Source organism: Macaca nemestrina, chromosome 16 (assembly GCF_043159975.1).
Source record: "Macaca nemestrina isolate mMacNem1 chromosome 16, mMacNem.hap1, whole genome shotgun sequence".
Taxonomy (NCBI): domain Eukaryota; kingdom Metazoa; phylum Chordata; class Mammalia; order Primates; family Cercopithecidae; genus Macaca; species Macaca nemestrina.
This window is the reverse complement of record NC_092140.1, coordinates 74,013,493-74,032,939: the sequence shown is the minus strand read 5'-3', so window position 1 is coordinate 74,032,939 and position 19,447 is coordinate 74,013,493. Positions and strand designations below refer to the sequence as shown.

Genomic DNA, 19,447 nt, shown 5'->3' with positions numbered 1-19,447 from the left:
GGAATGCAAATGTTGCAGGCTTCGCAAAGCTGGGTTTCTGCTACCGAGCCTAATGCCGGCATTGTGAAACTCGCGTGCAAACACCGAGATTGACACGGGCGTCACGTGACGGATTAGGGCTCTAGGAAAGTTTTCAAAGAGACGACAATGGGGGCTAATCTGATATCTCCCACAGTTTAGAGGGAAAGAAAATCAGGATATATTCTCATATGTAATAGGATTATCTTGTCCATTTCAAGTTCTATACAGCATGTAATTTATTTTTAATTAGGATTATATCTACCAGGAAAGGGAACTAGACTTCACTGGAAAGTGTAATTCTAAGGATGGATGAAGAGAGGGGTTATTTTTCAACCTTTTACTTTTTTTTTTTCCTTTAAAAATAAGCCCAGGGCCCTGGTTTTTCCTCCTACAGACTCAACATTGGGTAAACCCCTCAGGGAAGCTTGCAGCAAGTGTTCTGCCAAGCAAAGAACAGAGGAAGCTCTTCGGGGCATCTAATTCATTTTTGTAGTGAAAACACATTTTGCAAAAATCTCATCGAATTCTGAAGCCTCTGGGTTTTCTGGGGTTGATGCTCTAGAAATGCAACCAAGCGGTTTTCTACACTCCAAATTCTTACTCTTTAAGTTCTCTCTCTCTCTGTGTGGTTTTTGGGCCGTCAGTACTGGCATGGTGACTTTTAAACTGTATAGTAAACCACAAAGCAGCATTCTCCATAGCCCTGATTCAAATTCAGCAGTCAGACAATGAGACAATTTGGGGGTGAAGGTAACTGTTATTTAAACATTGATTTTGGATCGATTCCAGTGCCAGATGCTCACAAACCCTGGATCATTTCCAGATCTTGGGCCACTCTTCATTTTGTGTGTTCCGTGTGTCAGGACACTCTGAGAGACCTACTTTACCTGATAAGAAGCAGAACACACCTGTTGACTGCAGGATCTGGAGTCATCCTGCTTGGATTCAAATCTGATCATTACACTGATTGGCTGTGTGACCCATGCAAATTATTTTCTCTCTGTGTGTTTTTTTGTTTGTTTGTTTTTTTGTTTGGTTTTTGAGACGGAGTCTTGCTCTGTCGCCCAGGCTGGAGTGCCCTGGCGTGATCTCCGCTCACAGCAATCTCCGCCTTCTGGGCTCAAGCGATTCTCATGCCTCAGCCCCCTGAGTAACTGAAATTACAGGCGTGCACCACCACACACACCCGGCTAATTTTTGTGTTTTTTGGTAGAGACAGGGTTTCACCATGTTGGCTAGGCTGGTCTCGAACTCGTGACCTCAAGTGATCATCGTGCCTCAGCCTCCCAAAGTGCTGGGATTACAGGCGTGAGCCACCACCCCTGGCCTCTCTCTATATCTTACTTAGTTCCCTGATCAGCAAAATGGGTATTTGCAAGGTTGTTTTGAAGACTGTGTAAGATGATATAATATCAGGTGCTTAGGAACACATGTTAGTTTTTATTTCCCTTTAAAGCACAGGGAAGAAACATCAAAGACTATGTAATCTAAACCTCTTATTTTATAGGCAAGGGATTTGTTCGGAAAGAAAAATAACTCTCCCATTTCCTGTCTGCTTCTTTGCTTTAGTGACAACTGTCTCCCCAATTCCCTGATTCCTCTCTGGAAATAATAGGTATTGTTGTAGGTATATAGATCCCAGAGGAAAGAGATAATGGTCACCTGAGGGTTCCAGGAATTTTCATGCCCTCATGTCATTTCAAAAGGTACCTTTTGGTACCTTACTCGCTAGTTGAGATCAGATGTTGACAAAAAGGAGTTCTCAGTAGAGTTTTTTTTTTTCTAGTCATTTCTATAAAAGCCATGTATTCTGACTGAAGCCACCTACAGATACAGATATTTAATGGACAGGAGCCCATAATTCTGAAGGAGCAGAATATTTCAAGGGACTTTCCCTCCTGGAATGCCTAGAAGCAGCAGGTGACCTCCTGCTGACTTATACTGAGCCAAGGTACAAAAAGTGTTTGACCCCTCTATTACTCTGCTAGAGCTGCCGTAACCAAATGCCATATACTGGGTGATTTAAACAACAACAATTTATTTTCTCACAGTTCTGGAGACACGAAGTCCAAGATCGAGGTGCCATAGGGTTGATTTCTCCTGAGACCTCTCTTCTTGGCTTGCAGATGGCCGCCTTCTCTCTGTGTCCTCATATGGGCTTTTCCCTGTGTCTGAGCCCCCTGGTATCTCTTCCTTTTCTTAAAGGGACACCAGTCGTACTGGATTAGAGTCCACCCTTATGATCTCATTTAATCTTAATTATCTGTTTAAAGGCTCTGTTTCTAAATACAGTCAGTCTGTTGTCCCAGGAGTTAGACCTTTAACTTACGGATTTTCGGAGGTCAGTCCGTAATACCTTCATTCTCTCAACCAACATTATTGAGAACTTACTAAGTTCCAGACTTTGTGATAAATGCTGTGGAAACAGAGATTAAAAAATAAAGTATCCATACTGATACAAATAAATGATCAAATAAATAAATGGGAAAGGAGACAATTCTACCACAGGGAAGACCATTGAAGAACTTACGTAGTAGATTCTGTGCCCACATAAAAGTGGATCATAATTTCCCACTCTCTAAGTATGGACTATGTGGATTGTGACTTTCTTCCAAAGAATACGTTATGGAGTGGAGAGAAAAAGACTAACTTTACATGGAGAAAGCTGTCAAACACTCCCTTGGTCAGGTGCTCAAGGTCAATATCAACAGTGATAGGTCATGTTGATAGTATGCACCCTAGGTATGATGTGATGAAAATGGCACTTTATCTCTGTGATCTTCCTCAAGACCGCAGCACTTCAGTCTCATAATGAGAAAAACATCAGATAAAACCAAACTGAAAGATGACATTTTGCATAAACTGACCGGTATGCCTCAAAACTATCAAAATAATCAAAAACAAGGAAAATCTGAGAAACTGCCACAGCAAGAGCTTAAAGAGACATGACTAAATGTAATGCGGTATTGTGGCACAGAAAAAGGACTTCAGAGAATAACAAAGGAAATCTGAATAAAATGTGGGCTTTAGATAATAACAATATTAGCTATTAATTGTAACAAAAGTGCCAGAGTAAGATGTTAATGACAGGGGACATGGGGTTATGGGAACTCTCTGGACCAGCACTACAATTTTTCTATAAATGTAAGACTGTTCTGAAATAGAAAGCTAGATCCTGCCAGCCCTGAGGATGGGGAGATAGAAGAGTAATCAGACAGCGAATGCATGTGAGAAGTGCTGTAAGGAAGGCCCACACCGCTGCTGATCACAGGTGGCTTCTTGAGGAAGAGGAATACCTGGACATGTGGCGCAGGGCCTAAGAACAGGGGTACAGGTATGTTCTGCCTGACTGTGGCCCAGAGGAGGGAGGCCCAGTTGTGCTGGGAAATGGGAGTACTCAGGGAAAGCTTTTGGGTGACATCTGAGTTGAGTTTTGAAGGATGAAGAGAAATTAACTAGGGGTAGAAAGGGAGAAGGTAGGGGTGGAGATGAAAAAAGCATTCCTTGCAGGAGGAACAGCAAGTGACACAAAGGTCTCAGAGCTGGGGTGTAAGGCTCTATGAAAGGACCTAGGGAGTACAGACAGGTGATGAAAGCCGGGGTGAACAGGTGGGTGCTTTGTGTATCTTGTTAAGGCATTTGGGTTTTACCCTTAAGGCAATGGAGAGTGTTGAAGGATGTCACCCCAACATAAATAGGCTCACCAGAGTAAAGTGAAAGAAAATCAGGTGCAGGAAAAGGGAAGTGGAGAAAGAAGCCTGCGCTGGTGGAACTTTGACCTGGAAGGAAGGCCAAGGATAATTCTCTCAAGTAACTGTTTAGGGAAGAGTGAATAGTCAGTGACCGGTAAGGCCAAATTCCAAGAGACTAAGGGGAGAGAAGAGTGCACTCTGATGACACTTGTTCATCTATGGGCTGAGCCCGAGGACTGTGTTTCCTACTGTGAGTCCCATCTCCCTCCAACCAGAAGCTGAAGCAAGCGGTGTAGGAGTTGCTGGTTGGTGTTCTCCAGCCATCACCAGTCCTCTGGAGAATGCAGTTCCTCCTGGGAGCCTTCTTTTGAGTTTAGTTTCAAGAAGAATGCAGGTGGACAGTGGTAGGAGAGAGGATTTACTTTTTCTCGCAAGTTGAGGCTTCTCTGGGTTCAACCACGAGCAAATCCAGTGGCACCTCGGTGTATCTTCTGTTGGACATCTGTCCTTGACAAATGATGGTGGGGTGGAAGTGGGATGTTCTACAGCTGTCCATGGCCCAGGGGTGTTTCCCTTATCACCCCAAGGATTCACTGTGTTCGAGGGAGAAATTAAAAATTTCCCTGGAGCCTTTTGGCTGGAGGGGTGTGGGATATGGGATGTGGCCTGGGTTCCTACGACCTTATTTATGGTGCTTGGGCACTTTGAGGCAGAATTAGAAGAGATTACAGAGTTCCCGGGGGAAAAAGAGGTTGGGGGTAATGAAGCAAACCTGCAGTTAAGACCACAACTCTGTGCCTAAACTACATGCGGGAGTTCCATAGTTACATAAACTGGATGGATTAACTGGTCTCAGAGCCTAAAACATGTTGCTACAAATTTAGGGTTATTAATAAATCCCACATGACTTAAAAGAAATTAAGGCAGGTCGCTAGAGCCTTTTCTAGGCAGAGAGAATTTTAATCATTGGCTAGTCTTTTTCTTCCCCCTCAAAGTCATTGTTCTGTAAGTGCAGAAGACTTCTGACTTGGGTCTTCCTTTGCATCTGACAGCTTGAACTCACTTGCTTTAAGTGGGTCACAATCCACTTTTGAAATGGAAATGAAGTCTGCATGGCAGCCTCTGCCTCAGAACCCTGGGACCCAGGCCCAGCCAGGACACGGTGGAGCCTGGTGTTATAAATTTCTCTATAGATCTGAGAGCAGTTTTACACCATTGATCTCACGTCACTCAGAATCGAGATGGAGTGACAGCTGATAAACTGCATGGTGACAGGCTATGGCCTTGGAAAAAAAAAAATCCAGATGTGGGATTAAAAAAAAAAAAAAAAGAGCTGATGGATTAGTTATTGGCCCTCGAATTCCCCTTACCCTGGATTTCGTCCAACCATTTTAGAAGCATTTATTTTCGGGTAATTTTACAGTTGTCTCTTTGTCCTTCAGAGGTGCTTTGGTCTATGAAACCTCTCAGGGAATTTAGATGAAATCATTTTTATATGTATTGCCTGACAGCCCCTGGAAGTCCCAGAGCCCTGCTCTTAGGTCTGAGCCTTTAGGAAGCTTTTACCTGCACATTCAGGGGACTGGGGATGCAAGTAAACCATTGATATTCATGCTCATTGATGATTCTGTAGCAGAATTACCCAGCCTATAGCCCTCAAACACCACTTGCTTTAATGGGGCAAGTGGGGAGGAAGGTGCATTGGTCGGTGTGGGAATGGGAGATGGGTTTCTCCTTGGCCAATATTTAAATGAGTGGGTTTTTTTTTTTTTCATGCTACAATTAAACTTTTTGAATCACCTTTTGATTCCAGCTCCTCTGTCCAAAGGGCCTGGGACACCTTCAGAAAGATTTTGAGTAGGTGAGGTGCGAGGGCCTGTGTTGGAGAGATTGGGGAATGTGGTGGATCATTTGTGTTTGGAGGATGAACAAAGGTTGAATTCTTGCTGCCCTGGCTCTGAGCTCCTGCTTTGGTGTCCAGTGTGGGAACCTGAAATGGGGAAGAATGGGCTGCTCTATGCATTGAACCGCGAGCCCTCCCGGGCATGGCCATTCGTAGGGCATCAATCTTGCTTTGCTTTGCCTCGGAGGCCTTGTATAGAGGCCTCTGGTCTCAGGGTACAGAGAAGAAGGTTAGATGGAGGGAGCAGAGCCCCCACAGGGAAAAATAATGTGACAAGCTGTCAGAACATCGCGACTGGGTGACTCCTGTTCCCTCAGTGGCCAGGGGGCCCCGCCGGGCCCTGCATCCTTCAGGGCTGGGAGCTGGAAAAAGGGAACAATATAGGATGTGTGATAGATTACACACCTTTCCATCAAACTCCAGTGGGGACTTTTGCTGGACTTTTGGAAAAGGAGAAATGGAGTGGCTTTCCCCAGGAGTGGAATGTTGTGAGTAGATTATTTTGGAGACGGAATTCTAGGAATAAGGTGCCATGAAATCTTTAAGGACCGGAAAGGCTGCCCATTGAGGTCAACTGTGCAGGTAGGCTTCTAGGAGAAAATACAGGGGGCAATGGCAAAATATAACTTGTTTAAGTCTGGGATAGGGTTTCCATAATGTAGGATGATTATATCCATCAGGGTGGGCCAAGTTATGCTTCAGTAACAACCCCCAAGTCTTAGTGTCTTCAAACAGCAAAGTTTCTTTCTTTCTTACTCTCTAAGTCCATCATGAATTGGTTGGGGGATGTGCTACATGCTGTTCTCACTTGGGTACCCAGGCTTATTGACCAGCCACCATCTGGAACTTTCTCCTTGCTGTGGCAGAAGGGAGAGGGTATGGAACAAGCTGTGGATTAACTTTTAAAGTTTCCACCCAGGTATGACAGACATCACTTCTGCTTACATTTCTTTGTTCATTTCAAAGTCCTGAAAATGTAGAAGAAAGCTCATTGGTTGTTAAAGGGATGGCTTGAGAAACCAGAGTAGGACAGTTGGACAAAACCTTTAGACAAGAGAAGTGCTAGGACATGTATTCTGAGCTTGCCTTCCCTTCTCAAGTCTTAGACAAATCCTTACCTTTTTTTCTTTTCTTCTTCTTCTTTTTTTTTTTTTTGGTGGCAGGAAAATAGCAATTGGGAGGAATGCTGGTCAATGGCATATGTGCCTGTAAATTCAAAGAACGTCAGAAATAAATTAGAAGTGTTCTCATGTGACACATTTCTTCAAGTATAGGGTAAATTATAGTTTCAGACTAATTAGTGGGGAAATCTCCCGAGAGTGAAAGATCAAGTATTGGTAATGGGATTACATGTCCTCTCACTTGCACTTGGGGAAAACTTGCATAAAGCATCTTCATTAATTACAGTCCTAATGGCTTTTACTTTTACTACCATCAACCGACCACCAAGATCAAAAACATTTTACTAAGCAGTTTTCAGAATGTGGAACTAGGCATGCTGAGTGCTTTACAGTTTGGTTAAATCACCTGTTTAACCAAAAGTACTCAAGACAGAACTACTTAGGACAACTAAACAAATACTGAGAGCAACGTGAATATGAATATTAACACTTTGGGAGGGCTGAAGAACAAATATTTTTTGCAGGGTAATCTTTGCAGAAGGGATCATGAATGGTATTTAGGAAGAATTGAACGAGAAGAATTTAATTCATTATTGTGTATGTCATTCACAGTACGAGGCAGTGGGGTATAAACTCTTGCCCTCTAAGGTGTGGTGGTCAGTGGGGAAGACGGTCACACTGTCTTCATAATGTCAGTCATGCTGCCCAACTTTAGTGTAAGGTGGTTAGTTATAGATAGAGATTTGCCCAGGAAAGGAGATCAGATTCTAGGAACTTATTTGAGGAGAGAAGATAGTGCAGTGAACTCCTTGTGAGAAGGAAGGAACTGTTTCAGGCCAAGTATTGGACTTGGGAGTATGCATAGGGTAAGGATAATTGCTGCTGTGTACTCTCAAAGCTCAATTATAACCACCAGTATCCAAAAGAACTGGGGACTAAAGTATCCCATTAGAGATGAATATAGTATTCGTTTGTCTTTGGAAGTAGGCAGGTATAAGCAATACATAAAACAATATTTTAATACAGAGTCTAGAGAATTGGAGGGGGCACAGGTTACCATCTGGGTCTCCTCATCTAAACACTCTAAGGTGGTTCAATGAAGTGGATAATTCTTACCCTACATATCTCAGAGTAGAGGTGAGGGTTCTGTGATATAAAGAATGCAGGTCTTTTATGAACTGTAAGGCATCATATATATTAGGCCATAGTGCTGATGGATATGCTTAAACTAAAGAGACATTAAGCTAGTTGTGCAGAGACAAGTGTGGGTGAGAGATGACACAAGAAAGGAAGTGGCTTGGGGTAGCTGCTGATAGGCAAGTCGGGAGCTAGGGCTGAAGTCCATCGGAAAGTTTTGATGCCCTTGAACCGTGGGCTGCGGAACAGTGCTAAAGGGAAGAAAGGTAGCACTCTGTTTAGCTGGGGATAGGAGAGGCTAGAGGCTGGATATTGGTTAGACAGGAGGTTGTTCACTGCTTCGTGCTCAGTGCGTGGCATTAAGAAGTCACCAATAAATATGTGTTGAATATACTGAATGAATGGAGAAGTGAAAAGACCCAACTGTCTTGGCCTTAGAGCTCTTCTGAAGTAACATCTCCCTCAGTTGTATCAGGGGCACAGATATTGACTCCCTGCCCTGCACACGTGCTGAAGACTCCTTTTGGTTAATTTTAGCAAATGTGAGCCAGGAGATGGGAGCAGGGCAGTATCAAAGATTCAACTCAACATGGGCATCTTAAGGCTGGTCAGGTCTTGGACAGCACTACTAGGAAGTCCTGGTGCCACAGATGCAGATGCAGAAGTTTGGCCTTCTCCTGGTTCCATAACTAGAAACACTTGACCCCTCTTTCCTGAGAGCCTCCAGACTGACTTTGGGTCCCTAAGACAGGGCTGGCTTCCTCCCAGCCACCCCTGCTTGACTCCAGCTGGCCAGGGCAGCTTAAGCCTTCAGGCGTTTGCTGAATCTTTCTTCTTCATCAAGGGCCTTTATGGTTATGGCATCGCTGCTTCCCAGCCTTCATCTCTCCTGTTGCCAAACCCAGCTTGAAGGTGGATCTAGTTCATTTACAGTTAAGCTCATATTACATGTCATTTATCAAAATTACATTCATATATTAAATTCTGTCTCTAGGAGAAAGGGGCATAATCCTAGGACAGATCTTGGGAAGTTTGCCACTGATACATCCCTTTAATCTGTCCTGGCTGGATCTGCAGGCACTCCTATCCTACTCTGTAGGTGCTCACCAAGGCTTTTTAAGATGCAGCCCTCTGCTGATAATAGTAGCAATAATACTTCTAATGATGGTAATGGGTGTCGAGTACTTGCTTTTAGGCAGTTCACATACTTAATTTAATTCTCTTAGCAGCTCTGTAAAGTTGGTCTTATCATGGCAAGTTTCAAAGAAACCAAGGCTCAGAGAAGTTAATATCTTCAAGGGCTCTCAGCTGGTTAGTAGAAGGAAAGACTTAAATCCAATTCTAATGGTGCAAAAACCCAAGTGCTTTCCATTATATGAAGCTGCACCCCTATTTCACCACCTTCTTACTCTCAAGGGCTCTTTGGGTCCTCAGTCTCCTCTCAGAGGCCCCTCAAGGTTTGCAATGTGCAGAACTCCAGCTTCTCCATCTGGAGCCCTGATCCCTTGCCTGCACTCCCACTCTGTTTTACTTGGGCATCTTGTTTGTATACTTGGCTATAATTTCCCACCCAGTAGGCAGCAAACAAAATTCATCATATCATTTCTCCAACTGATAATTTTTTTCTGATCTCTCTTTCTGTCACCATCACAGAATCTTTCAATGCTTCAGATAGGAAGTAGGTTTACATTTTCACTCCCCCTCATCTCCTCTAACCATCAGTTTTGTTTTGTTTTTGTTTTTGTTTGAGATGGAGTCTCACTCTTACCCAGGCTGGAGTCCAGTGATCTCAGCTCACTGCAACCTCCACCTCCCAGGTTCAAGCTATTCTCCTGCCTCAGCCTCCTGAGTAGCTGGGACTATGGGTGTGCGCCACCACGCCCAGCTAATTTTTGTATTTTTAGTAGATATGGGACTTCACCATGTTGATCTTGAACTTCTGACCTCAAGTGATCCGCCCCCCTCGGTCTCCCAAAGTGCTGGGATTGCAGGCGTGAGCCGCTGCATCTGAATCTATCAGTTCTTTTTTAGGGTTGTATGATGCTTCCAAATGTTTCTTGCAGTTATTTCTGATTTCCCAGCCTATGGCCCCCATCTTAGGTCAGGCCCTCTCCACTCAGGCCTGAAAGCTTGAAAGAGCTTCTGAAGTGAGCCAGCTGCTACAACACATGGCACCGCTACACACATCAGAGAAAGTCTTTTTTCCTCTGGGTAGATGCAGTCCCACACCAGGGCACGAGGCTTGGCAAACAGAGCACAGGCTGGAATTGCCACTGACTCCCCCGTCAGGGGAACTTGTGCAGTGAACAGCCTGCACATCAGTGCATGGTGACCCCTGAAGTGAAGACTCACCTTACCTTATATTCTTTACAATTTAAAACATCTCATCTGGAGTGATTTCAAGATATTCAACAACTGGTATGTCATGGACATTGACCAATTAGAATGGACACTGATCTTAGCCTGGGGGCAGGTCTGCAGGCTTCCCACTGAGCCAAGCATTAACCCTTTAACTTCTGGATTGTGGGAGGCTGAGGAGATAACTAGGGGAGAGGCTAGGGCAGTACTAGTGATTTATACCACGCCGTGTAGCTGTACTTGAGTATTTTAACAATAAGCACATTACTGGTGCATCGGTGCTTAGCCCACCCTGAGGAACCCTCTACAGGCCCCAGTCTAACTCCATTCATCAATGGCGCCTTATTATTTCCTACACTTGGCAAACACCAATTTCCACTGGCAACAAGGACCTCCACATACATGATTGTTTTAGGATAGGCTTAAATTTAGGTGTGATTATCAGAGCAGGTTCAGGCTATTTGGAGACATGCCTCCAGGGGGCGCTCAAGATGACCGCGTCTTGCCCAAACCTCCCAATCATTCCATTCACCAACAGCCCCTTTCAGGAGGATATCCAACCTGGGGTTAAGATTTACCGGGATCCATAGAGACATGCAAATGGGCTACAGGGTAGGGGAGATAGATAGATTTTAATTCTTTGTATCTAGATTTATAGATGGACATCTGTCTACTTGCCTATCTATAAAATATTAAGTTTTACCTTTTTTCATACTACCTTCCATTCCAACAGGTAGTCCTTAATTATAGGATTTTCACTGGACATAGAGTAGAAGCTGCTTGAAGAGCCAGAGGGGCAGGAGAGAAAGGGGTATGCTTCTGGGAGTGTGGATGAGGGTGTACTATGAGTTTTCCCTTTGTTGGGAGAGAAACAGGAGTGCCATGCCCTAGGGAGGGGCAAGGCCTGGGAAGGGGTGGTGCTTCTAGGGAGTCTTGCTTTCTGGGTCTCCCAGCCTTACCTGAAGAGACCGTATGTGTCCCGGTGTACCTGCTGTGACTCAGTGATGGGGGTGGGGGGTGTCACTGCAGAAGCCCCTGGGACTTTTGCTTGAATCTGGAGATGGAGCCCCAATACTAACTGCAATTAATTTCTGACTAGCTCAGCAGGATGGTGGCTTACAGTTGGACTTAGTAAAGAAAATAAAGTGATGAATTTTTTTTCACACCTGGATTTTTAAACAAAATTGTATAACTACCTTAAAGTTTTCTCCAGGTCTCTGTCTTACACCTCTGTCTCTGCCTCTTAAAACTTTTTTTTTTTTTTTTTTTTTTTTTTTTTTTTTTTTTTTTTGAGACGGAGTCTCGCTCTGTCGCACAGGCTGGAGTGCAGTGGCGCGATCTCGGCTCACTGCAAGCTCCGCCTCCTGGGTTTACGCCATTCTCCTGCCTCAGCCTCCTGAGTAGCTGGGACTACAGGCGCCCGCCACCGCGCCCGGCTAATTTTTTGTATTTTTAGTAGAGACGGGGTTTCACCGTGGTCTCGATCTCCTGACCTTGTGATCCGCCCACCTCGGCCTCCCAAAGTGCTGGGATTACAGGCGTGAGCCACCACGCCCGGCTTAAAACTTTTTTAAAAAATTAATTAATTACACTTGTACACATTTATGAGGTACATGTGAATTTTGTTACATGCATAGATTGTGTAGTGGTCAAGTCAGTGCTTTTAGGGTATCTATCACCTGAATAATGCACATTGTACCCACTGACTAATTTCTTTTTATTCACCTCCCCGCTCCCTCACCCTCCTGAGTCTCCACTATCATTCCACTCTCTAAGCCCATGTGATCACATATTTTAGCATCCACTTGTGCGTGAGAACACGCAATATTTGATTTTCTGTGCCTGGCTTGCTTCACTTAAGTCAATGACCTCTAGCTCCATCCATGTTACTGCAAAAGACATAGTTTCATTCTCTCCTGTGGCTAAACAGTATTTCATTGTGTATATATACCACATTTAAAAAATTAATTCTTTGGTTGATGGACACTTACTGCTTATGTCTCTTAACCCATCTCTGTTTGCATTGCTTTTTGTCCTTCCCACGTGGATCTCTTGCTTGGGCCAGCTCTACTGTAGTCATTAGGGGGAGGAACTCGACTTTGCTTGGTTCTGTTTCCATGAACCCTGACTGAGCGGTAGAACCCAGAGGGACAGCGGCAGTCTGTGGACCTAGGGAAGGGACAGAGTTAGCCATTAATGCTGTCTCTGTCCTGAGTCTAAGGCACCAAAAGGGTCCTTGGAGGACAACTTGACTCCTCAGATTCCTTTTCCTCTTCTTCCATAGAAAGATAACCCTGAATTTTATCTGGGCACATGGCCATCTAAAATAAAGACCACATTTCTCAGTCTTCCCTGTAGCTAGGTATGGTTATGAGAATAAATTCTGGCAATAAAATATAAGCAGAAATGTCATATGTGACTTTGGGGAAACGGCCTGGGGTACTGTGATCTTCTTTGTCTTTATTTTTGTCATCTAGAATAGGAGTTGGCAAACTTTTTCTGTAAAGGGCCAGATAGTAAATATTTTCAGCTTTGTGGGCCATATAGTCTTTGTTGCAACTAGTCAACTCTGTTATTAAACTGTGAAAGCAGCCATAGACTATATGTGAACAAATGGGTGTGGTTATATTCCAATAAAACCTTATTTATTAAAACAGGTGGAAGATGGGATTTGGCCTATGGGCTTTGATTTGTCAGCCACTGGTCTAGAATACATATGTGATAGCTGGAGTGGGAGCAGCCACCCTGGACCATGAGGTGAAAGTCATGTACTGAGGATGGCAGAGAAACAAACTAGAAGGAGCCTGAGTCCCTGTTATCACAGAGCCGCCCTGTGAGCTCTTTGGCTTGGATTTATGTGAGAGAAATAAGCTTCTATGTTGGTTATGCTAAAGCATAAGCAAATGAACCTAATCCTGATAAACAGATCGTTCATGTGTGCTTAAGCCCAGCTGACCAGACTAGGAGACTATTTAAGAATATGGGATTAAAGCTCCAGCTAGGAATAAAGTGTGCATTTTTTTCAGGGGTATATTCTGTACTCTGAATACTTCCAGAATTTTCCACCCATCTTGATTAATCAAGGACACAATCAAAACGTTGGGATTGGTCTTCCTGTGACCCACAAGGTGGTGAACAGCACACAGCGAAAGTTGTTGCAACTGACTTGTGGTCCATGTGACAGGTGCTGGGGTTGGCAGCATGTAACATTCCCCAGCAGCAGGGCCTTGCCAGCTCTCCACACTGGAACCCAGCACGCTGACACATCTCTAATGAGATTTACAATGTGTAAATGCAAATACACTGAGTTTTAGCACCTTTTAAAAATTTTGGCTGTCAGTCAGAACCTGTCCCTGAAGTCAGTAATGTTGGAAGAAGCTCTGGAGTCCTTTAGCAATCCTCCTGATGATTTAGTTTCATGTGTTCCAGTGACTGACTCTGCTGCATTCCTGGGGAGATCCAGAAGCTCGGTTCTTAGGATTTGGGAGTCTTATGCAAATAAAAAAGAATGATGGAGTAACTGAAAATTTAAAAGTTGTAGAAAAACACTGGAACTCGGCTCCAACTTCAAAAATATTTTCTTCTATTTCCTCCAAAAATATTCTTTTTTCTTTTTTTGAGATGGAGTTTCACTCCTGTTGCCTAGGCTGGAGTGCAATGGCACGATCTTGGCTAACTGCAACCTCTGCCTCCCGGGTTCAAGTGATTCTCCTGCCTCAGCCTCCTGGTAGCTGGGACTACGGGCACACACCACCATGCCTGGCTAATTTTTAAATAATCTTTCGTAGAGACGGGGCTTTACCATGTTGTCTAGGCTGGTCTTGAACTCCTGACCTCAGGTGATGCACCCACCTTGGCCAATCAACGTGCTGGGATTACAGGTTAAGTAATCAGGCTGGGATTGAGCCACCGTGCCTGGCCTGAAAAATATTCTTTTTACAGCTGCTGCAATGTTGTAGTTGACCCCACTAGGAGCCTTGTTCATTTTTCTTTTGCTCCAAGAAATCCTGCTCTTGCTTCTGGGTCCAGACATCCATTTTACAGAGGACATGGGTTTGTTATTCCTGGAGAAGAGAAAGCTGAGTGGTGCCCACATTCTGTCTTCAAGCATTTAAAGCTGTGTGTGTACATGGAATACTGTGCAGACATAAAAAATGAAATCATGTCCTTTGTAGCAACACGGATGCAGCTGGAGGTATTATGCTAAGCGAACTAACCTAGGAACAGAAGACTGAATACTGCATGTTCTCACTTATAAGTGGGAGCTAAACATTGAGTACCCATGGACATAAAGACAGGAACAATAGACACCAGTGCCTACCTGAAGGAGGAGGGTGAGGATCAAAAAACTACCTACTGGATATATACTTATTAACTGGGTGAATAAATCATTCATACGCCAAACCCCAGTGGCATACTATTTACCTGTTTAACAAACCTGCACATATACCGCCTGAACCTAAATACATTTTGAAAAAAAAATTTGTGTGTGTGTATGTGTGTGTGTGGTGCTTAATGAAGAAATTGTGGGCAAATTGTTGCTTATATTTCATGAAAGAGGGGAGGAAGGTGCTACTTTCAAAGTACTTTTTTTCAGAGTAATTACTTTCAGAGTAATTTTGATGAGACCTAAAGAAGAAACATCTCAGCCTTCAGAAGGATGGATTGCTCCCCTGGGAAGCTGAAATAAAATCTCTAATCTGAGATGGCAAAGGGTGGGGTGAGGAGTACAGAGTTCAGAACCACAGGTGATCCACCTGCCTTGGTCTCCAAAAGTGCTGGGATTGCAGGTGTGAGCCACTGCACCCGGTCTCAAAAATATTATTTTTACAGCTGCTGGACCTGGCTTCACATCCTAGCACAGCCTCTCACTTACTGATTGGCTTTGGGCATGTTGCTCAACCCCTCTGCACCTTAGTTTTTTTTTAATGGAATGGTGATAGTGATACTGCTGATTCGCCAGTGATGCTGTTAGGAATGGATGTGATAATGTGCACAAAGGGCCAACGCAGCATCTGACCAAGAATACATTCTCAGAACATATGAAATGACAGAAGAGACCTCATTGCTCCTGTGCAGGTCAGACATTTGGCTTAAGTGAGGCAGCTTGCTGGACACTGGGCACTCTGTGTCTATCCAGGTTGGATTAAACTGTAGGACCAGAACAACTTCCACTGTGAAGGCTTTCCTGGTTTCCTTCCTTCATGTCTTCACCTTCTGGAACTCAGGTCAAATGATGCCTCCTCTGAAATCTTCCAGTCTTCCCTGGCTCCCATGGCTATGTCAGAGCCCTCACCACATACTCTCAGGACCTTGTAGACCTTGCTTTGTTACTCTGGCCTCAGCAGCTGGTGTCTGTGATTATGGGATTATTTGATTAATGCCTGTCTCCCTGACCAGGCTGTACATCCTGAGAAGGTAATGTTTGTTTTTCTTACCATTGTGTCCTTAGCAGCCAGCAGAATACCTGGCACATAATAGGTGCTCAATAAATATTTGTTGAATCAATGAGTAAATGAAGTCAGTGTCCCTCTGGTTGCATTTATATTGGTGCTGTCTGCTCTGCTCTCTCAGATCAATTTATGTAACTATTTTCCTAACATGACCAGTTCTGCCCTTTGCCTCCAGCTTCATGAGTCTCTGTGGGGTAAGGGTGGAGGGTCTTTACCTTGGTGAGCTCAAAAACATCTGATTGTGGTGGCAGGAGGCTGACCAGAAGGTGTGGGGTCAAAAGGCTGGGAAACTGTGAGATAGCAAGAGAATTTTGCTTTATAGATGGGCTGCTGCCTAACTATCTGCTTTCAAAGGCTTCAGGCTAATCAGAATTTCAAAGGACACTTACAAATGTAATAGGATTCTACCTGCAAGAGTGATGAGTGAGGCACCGGAACTGTTTATTTCTCTAGTTTCTATTCTAGGCTTGTTTCGAAGATAGCTGGGCTCTTCTGATTTTATTTTCATTCATGCACAAAATGGAAAAATCAAATGCAATGGCAGGATGGCAGTGATGGCAAGGCCACAAAGAAATAGTGCAGCCAGCTTCTTGCCTCAGTTATTCTGGGAAACAGAGAATCACGGCAAGTGAGCAGCACTGTGTCATTCTTAGTCCATTGTCAAGATAATGGGATGTCGTCATTTACACAGGTCCTAGGAAATAAGGGACAAATTTCCTCTTTCCTTCTTCATAACAGCCTTAGCCATTCTTCCTGGGTTAGACAGATCCTCAAACAAACAGAATGTCATGTACAAAGTGTTAAGAATCCGCTTTGAAGTCAAAATGACTAGCATGAACACTTTACATTGTTTTTATAACTGTTGCTTTTGACCATAGTAGTCTTGGGGAAAATTGTGTAGAAGAAAAAAATAAAACGACCAAAACAATCCTTTCTCAAAATTGCGGTGGGGGAGGGAGGGGAGTATGCAAGTACAGGGAAAGCATGCAAGTACATATGGTATTTAAAAAGATCTGCACCTGCTTTTCTCAGACCAGCTGGCAGACTATTCACAGAAAAGTACTGTTCTTTCTGGAAATACTCAGGACTGAAAGCATCTGCAAAGGAGTTGACAGAAGCTTTCTCAGATTGATTGCATGAAGACAGTGCCAACCATCATTTTAGAAATTTGAACTGAATTAGAACAGGTACTGTGTTTTAAAGCTGTGGTTTTGAGGTTTTGACACCCTGTAAGTTTTACATATGCCCAAGAAATGGCAGAAGCAGCACACATCTGCTTTGCACATAAAATTGTCATTTCCATATCTAGTTGCTTTATAACCAGATTCTTGTGCTACTTTGCGATGCAGTGGAACAAGAGTTTTTATCAGCCTCACCTGAACAACAGAGACATCGGGCAACAGCTGGGAGGTGGCCTGTGCAGATCGTTAAGCTTGATCCCATCCTCTTGGGCCTCTGAGCCCAGCATTCAGAGAATTAATTCTTTGCACGGGGCCTCCGCATGACCTGCCCCTCACCCCTTGGTCAACCTGGAGCCTGCATCCTTGATTCTGGTTCTTGAAGTCTAACATCTTGGAGACAGTTACTGAAATTTAATGGAAATCCTGTGAAAAGAGTGATGTATTTGGACCAGATTGATAGCTATCTTAAAAAGCTGTGCCTGGGCATGATTCCTGAGAAACTGCATTTAGTCTGTCACAGAGCACATGAACCCAAAGGGTACAAATACCCAACTGCTATTTAAAACCACCCAGGGCTTTCACTGTGCCTTTTGTTGAGTGAAATTGCATTATCTAATGAACAGTCAATGTTCAGCTGACACCTGAGGGTTCAAATAGCTAATCCTGAACTAAATTTACTGATTTGTTCTCTGTTTCTAATTGTTAGCATTGTTGAGCTTGTTCTCCTAATGTTGAGCCCCTCTCGAGGCCCTGACTCTCAGCCCATGAGTTTCAGCCTGGAACACCTGTGGGCTCTGGAACCACAACTGTTATAGTTTAGAAGTAATGGAAGCTATGCTGACTATTGGACCCACTTGTGACTTTAATTCACCTACCTCCTTTATTTTTTCTCATTCATTCATTTTTTTCAGTCACTCAAAACAAATTTATTTGTGAGGGACTCTGCAGGTGCTGAGCCTAACGATTCTGTCCCGGCTCCGAGGAGTTTGTGGTCATTGTCAATCCCAGGATGCTGTGGTAACTCACTCAGGCTTTGGGCTTTCACTCTCTGGATCTCAGATATTGGAGTAGACCATGTCTCTGATTTCTCAGAGCCTGTAAATGCAGGGTCAAGGCCTGGCTTTCCTGGTATGAAAGTTTCCCCACGTATTTAGTGATGTAGCACTGCATGGCAGTGGCTAAGTCTAATGTGTTGATTCTGTATTACAGAAGAGAATGTCTTTCATCTTTTCACCACGTAGAAGTCCAGCATGGTATGTCAGAGCACCTGGAGGGAAAGGACCATATTTTATTCATTGCCTTCTCAGCTTCTGGCACAAAGCCTAGCATGTAGTAGGAGCTTTCAAAACGAATAGTGTGAACGGATATATCTGCTCAAAGTGCGTATCTTCCTCCAGGATCAGTGAGGTCATTTTTCCAGATAAAGAGAAACTTTATTCTTCCAGTGCATAGTTCAGCTTCTGAAATGGAGACAAGACAAAAGAGAATGACCCATCACCTCCCCATGAATGCAGCCAAACTGGATGTGACAAGATGTGGCACCAGCCAGCAGAGTTCATCTTCTCTGTCCTGCAGAATGTTGTTGATGAGGCATGGACCCTTACTGAAGGTGTGACTTGGCAGAAAGGGGCTGTGTCCAGAGACCAGAAGTTTAGGGACCAAAATAATGCAACCACTTCCCTTCTACACATCCCTTCCTGGAACTGGCATTTCAATTGTTCAACAAATTGCAGGTGAGCTTCTGTTCTGATTATTGGGGATGTAATAGTGAGCCAAGCAGACAGAGTCCCAGTCTTCCTGGAGCATTTCATAGAGCATTCATGTGCCGATGTGGGAGTGTGTGTATGATCTATAAATGCAATCAATGCTTACAGAGTATGTTAGAAAGTGACATGGTATGGAGAGATATGAAGCAGGGAAGGGGGTAGGGGATGCTGGGGTGGTGATGATTTTAAACAGGGTGGCAGGGAAGCCTAGTTGTAAAGGTGATATTGGAGAAAAAGATCTAAAGCTGGTAAGGGAGTGAGCCATGTGGATTTTGCTGGGAAGCGTATTACAGAGGGAGCAGGGTCTATAAAACCTCAGGCAGGTTGTGTCTGGTGTGGTCAAAGAACAGTAAGGAGACCAATGTGGCTGGAGGTGTGGGGGGCGTGTGTGAGGGACACAGATCGGGTGGTGCCTTTTAAGAAAGGGAGGAACTAAACGCCTGCCACGTGTTTCTCTTTCCTCCACACTTACCAAATTCCTTCACTTTCTTCAAGGGTCTACATAGGCCAGTCATTAGGGAATCTGAATCAAAATCTTCCAGAAACGTAAAACAAGTAGTCATTGGCCCAAGATTGAATTAGAATGCTGAGATTGCTCTGCTCTGAGTCTCATGCTATATCTGTTAGGGTATATAACCATGCTATATCTGTTGGGGAGGGAAGCTTGGCACTGTAAAATTAGGCACCTTGAGGAGTTTAATAAAGGTGTTATTTACAATGATGCAGGCAGAGTGTAGGGAGAGAAAGAGGGATGGTGTAGTGTCCAAGGGATTAGCAGCACCAGGAGCTGTTGCCACTCCCAGGCCTGAGGGAAC

At 44.0% G+C, this 19,447-nt stretch overlaps 1 long non-coding RNA gene across 1 annotated transcript; it reads right to left on the bottom strand.

The window, feature by feature from the left end:
• Positions 1-2,316: 2,316 nt before the first annotated feature.
• On the bottom strand, positions 2,317-17,874 carry LOC139359101 (uncharacterized). The gene is made up of 5 exons (XR_011614767.1): positions 17,742-17,874; positions 17,062-17,270; positions 12,224-12,401; positions 6,735-6,822; positions 2,317-2,437 (listed from the first exon to the last, which is right to left on the bottom strand). It is a non-coding gene; the product is annotated as an uncharacterized lncRNA (long non-coding RNA).
• Between the last annotated feature and the right edge of the window lie 1,573 nt (positions 17,875-19,447).